This window comes from Heloderma suspectum, chromosome 3, assembly GCF_057233095.1.
Source record: "Heloderma suspectum isolate Gila_16-S chromosome 3, 16-S_ref, whole genome shotgun sequence".
NCBI lineage: Eukaryota > Metazoa > Chordata > Lepidosauria > Squamata > Helodermatidae > Heloderma > Heloderma suspectum.
Window position 1 is genome coordinate 102,825,849 of NC_139460.1, and position 15,304 is coordinate 102,841,152.

Consider the following 15,304-nt stretch of genomic DNA (forward strand, 5'->3'; position numbering starts at 1 on the left):
CAAAGTATGAAGGAGCTGACTGGATGTTAGCTTATTGTGAGCTACAATACCCGTGCTATTGCGAAAAAAGGAAAATGCCATTTTCAATTTAACTAGCAGCAGCTTCACAGCCAAGAAACGTAAAATAGGACTGGTCTGGCATTCTCTGGACTTCTGCATTCACACTTTTGGCTCTACAAACTGGAAAGGGTTCAAAGAAGAGCAATGAAAATGACAATGCATTTTAAATCCTAGATTGTAAAGGAAAGACAAAAGGAACTGTAGGTCTTTGAACCTAAAAAGAAAAAAAAGATGCAAGGAAATTGCACATGAATAAATGCTATGAACAGGATAGTAGGTGGTTGTTCCCAGCTGAGTACTGAATGTAGCAGGTAAAACAAAAGTAGTAGGGAGACATATTAAAACACCAGGAAGTACTTTCTGATGCAGTAGTTATAAAATAAATAAATACATTGTCCAGGATATCATGAAGTTGCATGCAATCCTTGGTGTAGCTCTATCTCTATCATCCTCCGACAAAGTTCTTCTGCTTAAGGATAGTGTAACCCACCATTGTCTCTTTTAGCTCTCTAAATCTAGGGCCACTCCAAGCATAGAGCAAAGTGCCCAAGCAGCTTTGAAGAACACGTTGTCTTTGTCATACACTCAGAGCTGGCCCTACCATTAGGCAGGGTGGGGCAGCTGCCTCAGGTGGCAGATGATGAGGGCTGGTGAGGTGTTGGAGGACAGAGTTGTGTGTGTGCGGTGCACCCCACACACTGTGCCCTGTGCCTCTGAAGCTAGCCTGCTGCCCTCAGTTGCGCTGGGTAATGCTGCCCCATTGCTATAGTATGTCAGATTCAACTTCCAGGCTGGTCAGCTTCTGTACACAGAATGGGAGGGGGGAACCATCTTGTCCTTCATCTCAGGCATCAAATTATAATCATGAGTAATTGGTTTGGGACCTGATTAAACAAACGTGCAGTAATGTCATCATATTAATACTTTTATGTTAATTTTTGATATGCTGCATTTACATCAAATCAATCACTATATCTTAATCCATGCACCATGCTCATTTATGTGTCATTGTTACTTCAAAACAATGCTAAGGCTCACATTTACTGACTCATCTCCTATTCTTCCCCTTTCCCATCTACAGAGAAATGTTGGTTAGATTGTTACTCCCCACACACACACCAATTCTCCCTTGGCAAGAGCTAGTATCTCAGGGGCCCATTATAATCCATATTAATACATTGCCAGAGAGATGAGTCATTCCTAAAAGCTTCTGTTGGCTGAAATCTCTGAAAATCCAGATTTCACATTTCCCCATAGCAAATTAAGCTGAACTAGGCACACTCGTTTTAAGAGATCAAACACTTATTGGTTCAAATGGTAAGAAACACTACCTACCTTGAACTTCTGATATATCAACAGAAACTAAAGAATGTTACACACTTTCCCATAAATCCCTTGGAAACAAATAGTGTATTCCTGGTAGAGTGTTGTCAAAGCGGATGCTTCACAGTGGTTATTGAGGGTATGTCCAAATGGCAGTTCTGAACAAAGATTTCAGTGTTATATTCATCCCTCACAGAGCAGCCAGCTTGAATTGATCTCAGCCTACCTATCCTCATCCATTAACACAGGCTTCTTCAAGAAATAACATAGGAAGCTGTCTTATACCAGGCTAGACTATTTGTTCACCTAGCTCTGTATTGTCTACTCTGACAAGCAGCAGCTCTCCGGCTCTGGCAACGGCCTCTCACATGACCCACTACCTGATCGTTGTTTGTTTACTTTTTAAAGTGGAGGTCAAGGATTGAACCTGGGACCTTCTGATTACAAACAATGTGCTCTACCGATGAGGTATGGTCCCTCCCCAAAGTGCAGAGCCTTTGCTAGTAGAAAGAGTGTAGAAAGCGAGGGCGGGCTACATTTTTCAGGCTCTGCCTGGATTAGCTTCTCACACCTCCAGTTTAATACAGTTCTTCTGCCCCATTGAGAATTTGTGAAACTACCATCTGAACTAACCCCAAGTGTGACTTCAGGGAAGTGCAATACCTTGCCCCCAACATGCTTCTCTAGTAGGAGTCATGGATATTCGAAGAGTCTTTACTATTCAGAAGGTGACAGATGCACGGACTATACACTCAGGGACTTCCTTAACTCAGAGGAAATGCCACAGTATTGTTATCATTCCCATCAATATCAGATATCTGAATACAAGAAACAAAGCAGGAAATTTGCCAGCACTCTGACATAAGTAGGGAACCCCTTTCCCATTTCTTTCTATGAAAGGAGAATATCAGTGCACACAATGGAAGATATTCACAGATCATCCCTGTCAGTTGAAATGTATAGTAAAGCTGTTATTTATTTGTTAGATTTCTATCCCAGGTGGAAACTTGACCCTCCTCCTCTCCATTTTTCCCTCACAACAATCCTGTGAGGTAGGTTAAGCTCAGAGTCAGTGACTGACCCAAAGTCACCCAGTGAGCTTCATGGCTGAGTGGAGATAAGAGTCTCCCAAGTCCCAGTCCAACATTCTAACCACTATACCACACTGGCTCTGTTATTATTATTATTATTATTATTATTATTAATTATTATTGCATTTATACCCCGCCTTTATTCCTCTTGCAAGGAACCCAAGGCGGCTCACATTACCCTCCTCCTCTCCATTTTATCCTCACAACAACCACCCTGTGAGGTGGGTTGGGCTGAGAGTGTGTGACTGGCCCAAGGTCACCCAGTGAGCTTCCATGGCCGAGTGGGGACTAGAACCCGGATCTCCCAGCTCCCAGTCCAACTCTCTTGCCACTACACCATGGGGGAGCTTTTTTTATGCACCAGACCTCTTCCACCCACAATAGATCATGGGATAGTAGTGTGTGTGTTCAGCTCATGCAAGTATATGCACATGCTAGAAATGACAAGATGCTCTACAGCACTGACCAGCCAGGTTTTATATTTGAATTACAGTCAACTGCACAATTAAGCAATAGAACAACAAAACCAAGACAACAGAAAGACAGAACAAAAGCATCAGGTGTCTAAAATGGTATTTAGAAAGTTGAGTACATATCTTTCATGAGACAGAAAAAGTTGCATTATTAGACTGTCCACAGTCTCAAAGGCTGTTCATTTATTAGCTGCCACTACTGAAATGTCGCATGTGGAAGAAATGTTCCTCTTTTCCCCCAGACTCTGTTTATAAAAGCATATCAAATCAATGAGAGCATTGGTCTATCTCTAATCTATATTTATTTACACCACAAAAGTCAAGTGTACACATAATTGAATTGGTGAACTGCAGTGGCTGCTCTCCACCCCCTAATCTCCTGGCCACCTCAGACTCCCATGGAAGGGTTTTATTTTAAAAAAACGACAGTACATGGATGACTAACCTGAATCACTGAAATAGCACTCTAGGGGGTTCGTTTGGGTCTTTAGTGTAAACGCTTCTTTCCAGTTCCCCTAATATGATGGATGACTATACAGCAGAAGCTTAGAAATGAAAATGCTGACCCAACTTTATCTATAGCTTTGCCAGTGGTGCTGCTGCTATAATTATACTTTATAACTTGAGTGCCAGTAGATAACGTTATTAGTTTTTAAACATATTAATCAGGGCTTGGTTGTTTCAATTGCAATAAATTATAAAGGAAACCACTCTGTAAAAGAAGGGAGTTTAAGAACATAAGAAGAGCCCTGCTGAATCAGACCAAAGGCCTATCTAGGCAAGCATTCTGATCATATACTGGCCAACCAGCTGCTTGTGGGAAGCCCATAGTGAGGATATGCAATGTATCTCCCTTCTGTTCATATGCCCCAGCAACTGGTATACACAGGCATACTGCCTCTGATATTGGAGATAATAAATTGCCATCATGACTACTTAGCCCAGCATTAAAAAATATTTCAGTTATAAATTCAAAAATAGATGGAAACATTTTACTGCAAAGCAGATCAAAATGCAAAAATATCTTCAGCAATTAACTGTGCTTTATTTCTGTGGCAAAGCACAAAGTCAACTAATTTCACCTTACTTATACTCATGATGCACTATGTATGTTACTCCAAAATCAACCAACAGATTATTCCATGCAAATTTAAACAGAAATTTGCCTGAAGGATTTTCTATAAATCAAATGGCTGTGATTTACTATCAGCTGTACCTCAAGTCTGCTATACAACAGGGAAACAAAATCTCAGTCTCTCTTCTCAAAAAAGAGCCACTGCAGTTTTCTGTATGCCCTGGTTTATAAAATCAGACATTTTATCTATCACTCCAGAAATGTGAAAGCCTAATTCTTTTTAGGCTGACATTGATGGTGAAATTACGATTACTGCACCTTAAATTGTGTCCTAGGAATGCAAGGTTCAAGGAGATTTCTGTTGGTAAAGTTGAGCAACTAGGGGAAATCTTTTATAAGCAGTTTCCTGCATATCTGAAGAATATATATATATATAAATACCAGCTGCTTGTACCAGATAGGCATCTTAACATTATGCAAAACATACATCCGAGGTTATGAAAACAAGGGTCAAGTTGGACATCATCATTTGAAAGTCGTAGTATCCGATTCTATGCATAGTTAGTGCACCCAAACCCACTGAAATCACTGAGTTAATAGCCTTTCAAGTACTATGGTTGATTAATATATTCACTGTATGGTTTATTAATATATAAGCTCTTGTTATCCCCCACCCTCCACAGATGCCTTCTCAAATCGTTACACATACAAAATACTTGTTTGTAACAGGTTCTCTAGAGAATTGTTGTTCTGATGTAAGTAGCACAGGAAGACCTATAAGTAACTGTACACCATGAATTGGAAGTCAGAAGGAGATGAGTGTTACAGAGAAATTCTGAGCTTACATTTCTGAAAATTAGAAGAGAGATACTAATTGCCACAGTGTTATTCTGACCCCTGAAGGATGGAAACAGGAGTTAATTTCATATCTGTATTCCAGTTACTTAATATAGTCCATGAATGCCAAGCCCTAACCTGCACTAGTACAATTTCTTAAGTATCTGTCTCAACTTGACCTAGAAAAGACACAGACACACACACACACACACACACACACACACACTGAATAGACACAAACTGGTGAACCAGTCTAAAACAGAGATGTAAGGACTGTTGGAGGGAGCAGGATTCAGGCTGTTAGGTTGCTATGTGTACCTTTTGCAAAGTTCCTGAGAACTGGCTATACCTTCGACTTAATAATAAACAGAGCTGGATAATGCTTCTCAAGCACTGCAGAGCCCACTTTGACTGTATCCTTTAGTGGATTGCAGGGGGGCATTGAACTTACATAGACATCTGCAAGGACACAGGCTATGTGTTGATTAGCCCATTTATTTCATAGAGCTAAATTCTTCAATAGAATAATTGTGGGTGTGTGGTGTTTTTTTCTTCTATTTTAAAGCATCTTTCATGGGGAGAAATTCTCTACAATGCCTTGCACAATGTCAATGCTACTTGGATGATCGTAACTGTGGTTAGTAACTTTCCCTCATGAAAAAACAGCCAGTATCATAGAGGACACATCGAAATTATGGCATGATGCCTTCATTTAAATATAAGAAACCACCCATCCTTGGTCTCCCATGAAGTTAATCACACCTTTCTATAGATCTTGCCATGCTGCCTTTTAAAGGAGACAAAAACCACTCAGCCCAGGACAGCCCTCAGGGTTCTATTTTGCAATTTAAAAGGTAGGCTGGGATGCTATGACCAGCAGACACTTTTACTTAATTCTCTGAGCTGTACAAAGCTTTCAAAGTAAATACCCACCCTAAGCTCCCCTGGCACATTTCAGCCACTGAGACAAGCTGTGACCTAATATCTACAACAGTCCAAGGCAGGCTAGTAATATAGGCACATCTGGGGAACCAAAAGGGGAATTTCTTCCATTCTCCAAAGGAGTTTTTTCACTTGGGTGTGGCTGCCCTTCCACCCAAACACCCTTGGGCATTTTACAGGTTGTGTCTTCAACATAACCTTTCCAAGGAGAATTCAACCAACTTGAAGTCTGTTCAATTATGCAGGAATGATATATATACATACACACACATTAAAAAAAATATAGCCCTCAAAACAGGTGTGTCCAGGTCAGGAACTATGAAGCCCTCATTATTTTCTGATACCACAGTCCCAGAGAAAATGGTACTGAATGGCCAGGGGAGGGGGGCTCAACTCTTCTCAAGAGCAAAACTGACTCTTTTCTCCATGCAGTTGTCAGTAGCCTTCCAAAGTTAACTCAAGTGATTGATACACTGTATGATTATGTTATTAGATGCAATCACGTTACATAATCATCTATTATGCACAGCTACATCTATCTTCCTACATATAAAGCTGCATCTCTTCTCCCATCCATTATACATGAACCACCAAGCTCTACATGGCAGTCAATATTCCAGCACATATGATAGAACTTTAGCATTGCAGTACAATCCATGGCATTGTACCACGTCATCACTATTGATTCCCACAGTCACTGCCCCCTCCCCCTTATCAAAATGCATTTTGCAGAGAAAGGTTTCACAATGGGCCCTACTTTGCATGGAGGGAATTCTATTTATTATTTCAGGTCCACATGCCACAGCTAAGTACTCACACACATTTGTCCCTGTGAGCTGCTGAGGGCAAAGCTGGCAAGATCTGATCTCTCCTTACAGATCTCCTCCAGCTTCTTTGCACGTGGCGGGGTCTTAAGGTGTCAAGACATAAGTTACCAGGTGAAAGAGAAACGTATTTTCCGAGAAGACCAAACAAGTGAGTACTGTCTGAAACATTTTGTGCATTTGTCAGCACCTGCTACCATTTAGATCTCCCTTAAAAAAAAAAATGCTCTTGTCTTGCTGCCAAATTTACAAGCAAGCACATCATCGTCAACAGCATTAACCCTCCAGAACCAATGCCCCATAATGCAAATAAATCCCCAGATTAGCACTTTAAAGTTCAGCAACTTGACCAAAATAAGGCTTCTCTATCTCCATTGCAGCTCTAACAGAATGCTGCACAGTGTGTGTGTGTGTGTGTGTGTGTGTAGAAACAGCTTTCACTAGAGAGAGATGGGAGGGAGCCCTTTTCATGTTAAATAGGTTCTATCGCCGAGTGCGCTTCTGACTGCTGTAGATCCTTTTCCACCAAATATGTCTTGTACTGTGGAGGGAGATGGGTGGTGGTGGTGGTGTTTGCTCAGACTGCATTCAAGCTGATCTCCCAGTCCACATCAAGGAGGCGGGGGGGGGGGGCTTGCTCATGCTTTGATTTATCGCAAAATGCACTCTCAGAAATACCTACTGCAGTTATTCCACTGAACTACCAATAATGGCTAGATCTACACACACACACACACACAGAGTGTAATGCAGCAATCATGAAAGTAGCCATTTCAATTACAAGCTGCCAAGTTTAGCAATACATCTGATAGACTTTTCTATATGTAAAATTAAAAAAATGACCTTACCCACCACAGTCTTGCAAAATATTCTTCTCCCGGTATCAGTCAATAAGGTAATTGCTGGTCATCACAATGCGTAGTCAGGGAATCCACGATTTTATTTTTATTTTTTTTTAAACTCCTCTGGGTGGGTTGTTTTTTTTTTTGCTAGCAATTAATAAGGGAAAGGAGATGCCCATTCATAAGTGCCAAGTTCACCATCCAAGCAGATAATTCCATATAGAACTAAAGATCCTTGCAAGATTTGCCTCCTGCGAGTTCTCAAAGTGGCCAGGTTGTTCACGGATGGTACAATCCAGGTGGGAAGCAGAAATTAAAATTAGGAGAGGTGGGGGGGGGAGCTGGCTAGTAAGGTGGAAAGCAAGAAAAAAAGACTGATAACCCCAGAAGTCTGCGAGCTCTAGGACAAGAAAGGGAGTCCTGGATTGTGAGCATGGAGCCTTTTCAAAACCTCTCGGTGCACATGTAAAAATTCCAAACCCACCATGAAGCCATAAGAAAGCAAGAATCCTAGGTATATTTCACAAGTATCCTACAATAACGGATCCGACGGGGTTTTCCTTGTACTGTACTGCTATGTGGAAAGCACACAGCCCCTGCTGTTTGAGAGGATGTCTCCTGGGTCCTAAAACTCTCATTCGGCACAGGGAAAAAAAATGTTTCTTCCCGCTCGCTTAAACCAGATAGGAAGGAGAGGGGAAGGAACTCACAGTTGTCCGTTTGCCCCCGAATGATGCTAATCTTCTGTGAAAATGACAAGCGGACAAAACGAAAAGAGCAGGTCGTGATGAATAAAGGCAATCCACCCCAAATATCCTAAGGAAGAGAAAGGGAGGGACGAAGACAAACAGAGAGAGTGAGAGAGAAGCTGCAATGCATAAACGATTCCAGTGTTTCTACAAGATCGGCTCATTTGATTGAATGCATTCTCTGCTTTGCTGCAAGTCATAAAGAAGATACTGTTACTGCCACCCAATGGATACTTCAGTACTAGCCAATCCACGCTCAAGTACCGCTCTCTGCAAAGCATTAGTAGAGCGGAGGAGAGTTAGCTCTGAGGGAAAGGGACAGCAAAGAAGAAGTCCTTATTGCCCACCGATGATGCCAGCCAGGGACAGCTCATCAACACAGCTCCTCCGTCCCTTTCCCCCCGGGGTGAGAGTTTGGACTGGAGACACGGGAGGGACTGTTTGGTGCACAAGTTCTGCCCTGATCCGCTGCATTTCTCCCCAGCAATTTCCCGAGTGAAGGGTTGTTTTAAATGCGATGATGCATTATCTATTCTTGGAGTTGTGTGTGTGTTTCTCTATAAAGCAAACTGTGGTCCTCGCTGTTGCCATGGGATTTTCTTTGTGCGAACTCTCTGAACTGTGTGGGAACAGTGGGTTGTTTTTTTTTTAAAGAAGCCTTTCCCTCCTGACTCTTTTTAAAACTCCCTCTCCCATCCCTTTAAAGATTCTGAGAACAGGTAACAAAATCTTGCTGCATTATTGCCATTTAAGACAAACAGGAGCTGCAAGGTGTATCTAATTAGGAATTTTAATTACTTCACCAAAGAAATGCTCCTTTGCAGATGTTTGGAGCGTTAAACAACTGCTCTGCTAAGTTAAAAAATCTCACCCGCCTCTCCATCCCCCGCCCCCAAAACCTAGATATAGATAGAGAAGCCAGGGACACTCTCTACATGAATAAATGTGTGTGGGAAGAGGGAGAAAGAGAGGGAAGACTGCATTCCTAAACCTCCTTACTTAGAAGTGCATTTAATAATAGTTTGAAAAATCAATAGAAGTTCTAAATAACAGTAGTTAAGATCAATCTGTAAGAAATACCTGGGTGACTCATGTAACAGTAATAATGATTCCATCAGTAATCATCAAAAGGTGAGTAGCTAGCTATGGAGCCTTGTCACCTTTTTACTATTGGGGCTCCTGTGTCTTGAACAGCTGCCTGATATGCAGAAACAGAACAGGTGAAGCTTTCTGTAGTTCAGAGAGGCTCTGACTTGGATTCCTGCACTGAGCAGGGCATTGGACTTGACAGCCTTATAGGCCCCTTCCAACCCTACTATTCTATGATGGAGAAAGCATTTAAATGGCTGCTCTGGTGTGCAGTAGCTGCGATGGGTACAGCTTCTCATCATGAAACTCTAAGAAAACCTTCACTGGTTGAATTACTAGCTGGGGTGTGGCTTCCAAAGACAGGAGATCTGTTAGAATGGAAAAAGGTGACAGCCTTGAGCTGGATATCTCAAAGAAGACCCGGGTGTTTCCATTGGCACAGAATGACAGAATTTTGGTTGGTACAGCCATATTTATGCATTTTATAGGAGTTAGAACTACCCTGGCTACTAGTGAAGGGTGAATTTGTCTGTTTTGCTTTCTCTCTCATTTGGTTCCCTCCCCCCATCAAATCTCAAATTCGTTCTCTATGCTGGGCTCTTCTTTTTCTATAAAGAACTTTATGAATGTTGGTTGATTCTTATCAAAAACAAACTGAATGAAATTTTCACCAATCTGCATGAGCCAAATTCAACAGCTATAGTTATTCCCAACATGCACAGGACCATGCTGTACCTATATAGCTGTTAAAGAGGAGGAGCCTGTGAGAAAAAAAAGAGGTGGCAACAACCATACATAAGCAATAATATAGTTGAATACACAGGGATTCAAACCCAGACTTTTAAGAGCTGAGCACCCAGCCTTGGGCTTGGTGGACAAAACTGTTTTGGTTTTGCACACACTTAATTTTTTTTTAATCTAAAGTTCTTGTTGACCCGAATATGGAGAATTTTGTGGGTTTGGGTAAATTGTTACCAAAACCAAACTGAAGCAAAATTCTCAGCCTTCTTTACTAACTATATATTTGCTTCTGGGATCAGTGCAAGATTCTAGTATTTACTTTTGAAACCCTAAACAGCATAGGAGTAGGACCCAAATACCTGAAGGAGCACCTCTTCTCATACCAGCCTGCCTGGGGCCTTTCTCCAGATGCCTTTAACAGCAGTACAGTACCTGTCAACAAAGGAGAGGGCGGCTTTCTGCGAGTGACTTGACAATGGAATCCCCCCCCCCCCATGCTTGCCTGGCACCTACTTTACAGACTTTTTGACACCAGGCTGAGGTGTTTTTGTTCATCCAGGCCTTTTCACTTGTGTATGTCTTTTGAAGAATTAAGAGTTAATTGTTTTATTGCTTGAGGGTTCATTGCTTTATTGTTTGTCGCTGTATTGTATTTTATGTTGTGCTTTGCCCTGGAATTCTAAACAGAATGAAGGGTGGTATGAAAATGTTTAATCAATTCTTCATTTCATTTATTTATTTCAATGACTGTACATGAATTGTGTTAGGGATGCTGCCCAGGTTTAGTCCCCATAATTGCCAGGTTTGTTTGTTTGCTTTTTATAAAAAACCAAACCTGGCGAGTAAGACTTTCTCAGTCTTACTAAGACTGGGAAAGACCCTGTGCGAGGCTGAGAACTGCTGCTAGTCAGAGCAGACATAACTGTATAAAATAAACCAGCCATCTGACATGAACATAGGGCAGCTTCGTATACGTATATTCTGTGTAGACATCTTTGATAAGAGGTTCATAACCAGAAACATATGACCCATCAGCACCAAATGGGAACTTTAGAGAGCAAGGGATATGGACACAGGAGGGGCTTTGGCTCAGTTGTAGAGCACCAGCTTTGCATGGAGAAGGTCCCAGGTTCGAGACCTGTAATCTCAAGGTAGGGCTGGAAAAATTCCTGCCTAAAACCCTGGAAAGCTGCTGCTAGTCAGTGTTGATAGTACTGGGCTAGATGGACCAATGATCTGACATCAGTATAAGTCAACTTCATATGTTCCTACCATAAAAACCTGCCAGCGTCTTTAGTAGAACTTTCACTGTTCTGAAAATTATATGGATCCTAAAAGTGAGGGCCAGTACTACCTATAGAAATTGTGAGGTGGCTGCATCCAGTGGAAGGTGCTAAGGGGGGGGGCAGTGAAGATGGTAAGGGGGGACCTCCTGAGCTTTCACCCCAGGTGTTCTCCTGAACCATTCCCACCCTTCTGGGCTGGTGTCTTTTTGTGGTGATGCTTGGTTGTTGCTGGTCTGGTCTATGTCTCATCTAGGCATGTTCTCCCAATGCATCACAGACAGTGCCATAGGGAAAAATCTGGACTGAAAAAGTTGGCAGGAACTCAGCCAACTGGACTCATAAACTCCAGCAGCTGAGTATACTCTATGCATGTCTACTATTTAACCTATGTCTACTATCAAGTATGCCCACAGGGACTCCATTGCTGAAATGCAACATTTGTCTGAGCAAGCTGCAAGCAAGTGCTGGATGGAGGGTTGGCCACATGAGTGTGACGGAACAGAACTGTGTTTCTGCCCCCTAAGCCAGCCTGCTGAAGATGGAGGATGCAGTTCCATTGCCAGTGCTGAAGTAAAATTCAGCTGCCAATCTAGTCACCTTCTGTGTGTGGAATGGGGTGTGCGTGTATAGTATATAATGCACGCACACACACATACATGTGCACACATGCACAATATCTGTATGTGTGATCTTCTCCTTCACCTCAGACAACAAAGTATCTTGGGCCAGTGCTACTAAAAATAGAATCAGAACCATTTCTAATTGCCCTCAGATGTTTCTGTTTTAATGAAAGGTCATAAAATCAAGAATCCAAGGTCAGTTCCTGAAAACCAACTAATCCTATGGCTGTCTAGCCACTGTCTAGCGGCCATAGGATTGTGACCTAAGAGGAATAACAGGGCACTGATGTATGTGTACAGTCATTTTCCCATGTACCATAACTAGCATTTGCACTGACCATTTTAGCTCTTACATGACGACAAGGATTTGTAGAACAGTTAAGCCTTTAATCAATCACTTTTCAAGTAAGCAAAAGGAGCATCTGGGGCAGTCCCTACTATGAGGCGGGTGTTCCTTTTGCTCTACTGTTAGGTACAGTGAGGCAGCTGCCTTAGGCAGCAGGTTCTAAAAAGGCAGCAAATTGTTTCTGAAAATACAGCAAATTGCTAGTTACTTAATTTATTATAATTATATTTTTGTGTAAGGAGGAGAGACATCTTTGAGATTTTTTCTTCTGCCTCAGTTGCAGATTGGTCTTGGGTACTTCACATCTGGACTTGGGGTGATGGCAGTTGGAGAACCATTTTTTAGTCCACCTCAAGTAGCAAAGGTCTTGGGCTGGCCTGGGCAGCATCTTTTCCATATTTCACCTGGTGGATGTCAAATCAAAACACTGAAAAACTATTTTCCTTAATTTCTGCCTCTCCTTTGAAGACACATTGCTCCAAAGCCTTGACAGGAGCAGTTTGTTCTTCCCCTTCTAAAAACATTGTTGTGTTTGATTAATACTAAAATACTATGTAATGTAATGCACTTTTCTTTGATCTGTGTGTAGGTTTTAAGGCAACAAGGCTGTTGATCTCAGGCTTTCTGATCAAGAAAAAAGACTGCCTTTTTGACTGGGCTTTCAATTAGGGTTGATGAGTATAAATCTCCAGTTCCATTTTGTTGTTATTGACCCATTGTGTTATGCTTTGGGATCCACCCTAGTTATCTTTCTGTCAAGAAAATAAAATTTGGAAGAGATATTGTACATGCAGACCAATTTGTTGTTGTTATTTTGTTTTAAATACCCCACTTCTCCAGAAGAGGGGGAAAAAAAAAAGTCTATTTCTGTGAATAGACCAACACTACAGCAAGGAATAATATTAACAGTTTAATTAAGATGTTATAACATTACAGACAAACGTGTTAAAATGTTTGCCCATCCTGTCACTCTCAATCCTGACCATTTCAATCTGGAGGGGTTTTTTTAGGGCTGTGCAGGGACCCCAGACCCACCTTGGAGGCCATTCTTGGGCTTCCAAAGGGGCCCAACCCACTTTGGGGCAATTCCCCCCCTCCCCGACCTGCTTCAGCCTCCGAAGTGAGATTTCAGGCCTGGTTTTGGAATGGAAACTGCCTTGGTTGCCCTGTTGGATGACCTTTGCCAGGAGAGGGATGGGGGAGTGGGACCCTGCTAATTCTCCTGGACCTCTCAGCAGCTTTCGATACCATCAACCATGGTATCCTTCTAGATAGGTTGTCTGGGTTGGGAGTTGGGGGCACTGCGCTGCGGTTGTTTGTTTCCTACTTGGAAGGTCGATTCCAGAAGGCGGTGCTGGGGGATTATTGGTCTGCACCATGGCAATTGTGCCATGGGGTTCCACAGGGCTCTATTTTGTTCCCCATGCTGTTTATCATCTACATGAAATCACTGGGGGAGGTTATCCAGAGGTGTGGGCTGAGGTGCCATTAATAGACAGATGACACCCAGCTCTACCTCTCTTTCTCATCAAACCCAGGTGAGGCAGTAGCTATTCTCAATCAGTGCCTGGGCACAGTAATGGACTGTATGAGGGCCAATAAACTGAAACTCAATCCAGACAAGATGGAGGTACTGTTAGTGGGTGGTTCGTCTGCCCAGCTAGGTGATATTCAACCTGTTCTGGAGGGAGTTGCACACCTCCTAAAGGATCACGTTGGTAGTCTGGGGGTGCTCTTGGATCCACAACTTAGGGATGTATGAAAGGGACTTACCTTGTCCCGCAGCTTGCTTCGCGGTGGGGGGGAGGCGCTTCGCTTCTCCCCCCGAAGTTCAAGCGAGGGGGGGGAGGCGCCCCGCCTCGCCTGGCAGAAATTCAGGCCGGGGGGGGAGGCGCCCCACCTCGCCTGGCCGAAATTCAGGCCGGGGAGAAGCGCCCCGTCTCCCCGGCCGTGAAAGAAAAAGTGAAAAAAAAAAACCACCCCGTGATAGGTTATGTAACGATTAACGTAGCCTATCATGGCTAGATTTCCAAAGTCAGCCGTGATAGGCTACGTTAATCATCACGTAGCCTATCACGGGTGACTTTGGGGGGGAAAAAAAAAGTGCGTACGCAAATGGTGGCGGCCCATGGGCGCTGCCATTTGCGTTCCTTATTTTGGCACGTCTAGTCTACATAAAGATTTACGTAGACTACGGCGAAAATAAGGGAAAGCTAGACGTGCCAAAATAAGGAATGCAAATGGTGGCGCCCATGGGCCGCTGCCCTTTGCGTACGCGCTTTTTTTTTTCCAAAGTCACCCGTGATAGGCTATGTGACGATTTACGTAGCCTATCACGGCTGACTTTGGAAATCTAGCCGTGATAGGCTACGTAAATCGTCACGTAGCCTATTACGGGTGTGTGTGTTTTGTTTTTTGTTTACTTTTTTATTTTGTAATGGCGGCGGCAGCAGCTGGTCGGGAGACTGGCCATCGCCCCTGCCGAACCGCCGCCGGGACCCGCCGCCGAGAGGGATATTCGGCCATGGTAAGTCGCATCCCGGGGGGGCGGGGGGGCCGGCGGAGAATTTCCCCAACACTTTCGGGGGGCCAAATGCCTCGGCGCTCAGCCTTCCAAAGATTTGTGGAGAAATTCTCCGCCATCCCTACCACAACGTTCACTTGAGGCACAGGTGAACTCAGTGGCACGGAGCACTTTTTCTCAGCTTAGGCTGGTATACCAGCTATGCCCTTATCTGGACAGAGGTAGCCTTAGTTACAGTGATCCATGCTCTGATAACTTCTCGTCTGGATTACTGCAATGTGTTATATGTGGGGTTGCCTTTGAAAACGGTCCAGAAATTTCAGCTAGTCCAAAATAGGGCAGCAAGATTGTTAACAGCGACTGGCCAATGAGATCATATTATGCCAGTACTTTTCCAGCTGCACTGGCTGCCAGTCCATTTCCGGCTGGACCCAATTCAAAGTGCTGGTATTAACATTCAAAGCCTTTAAGGGCTTGGGGCC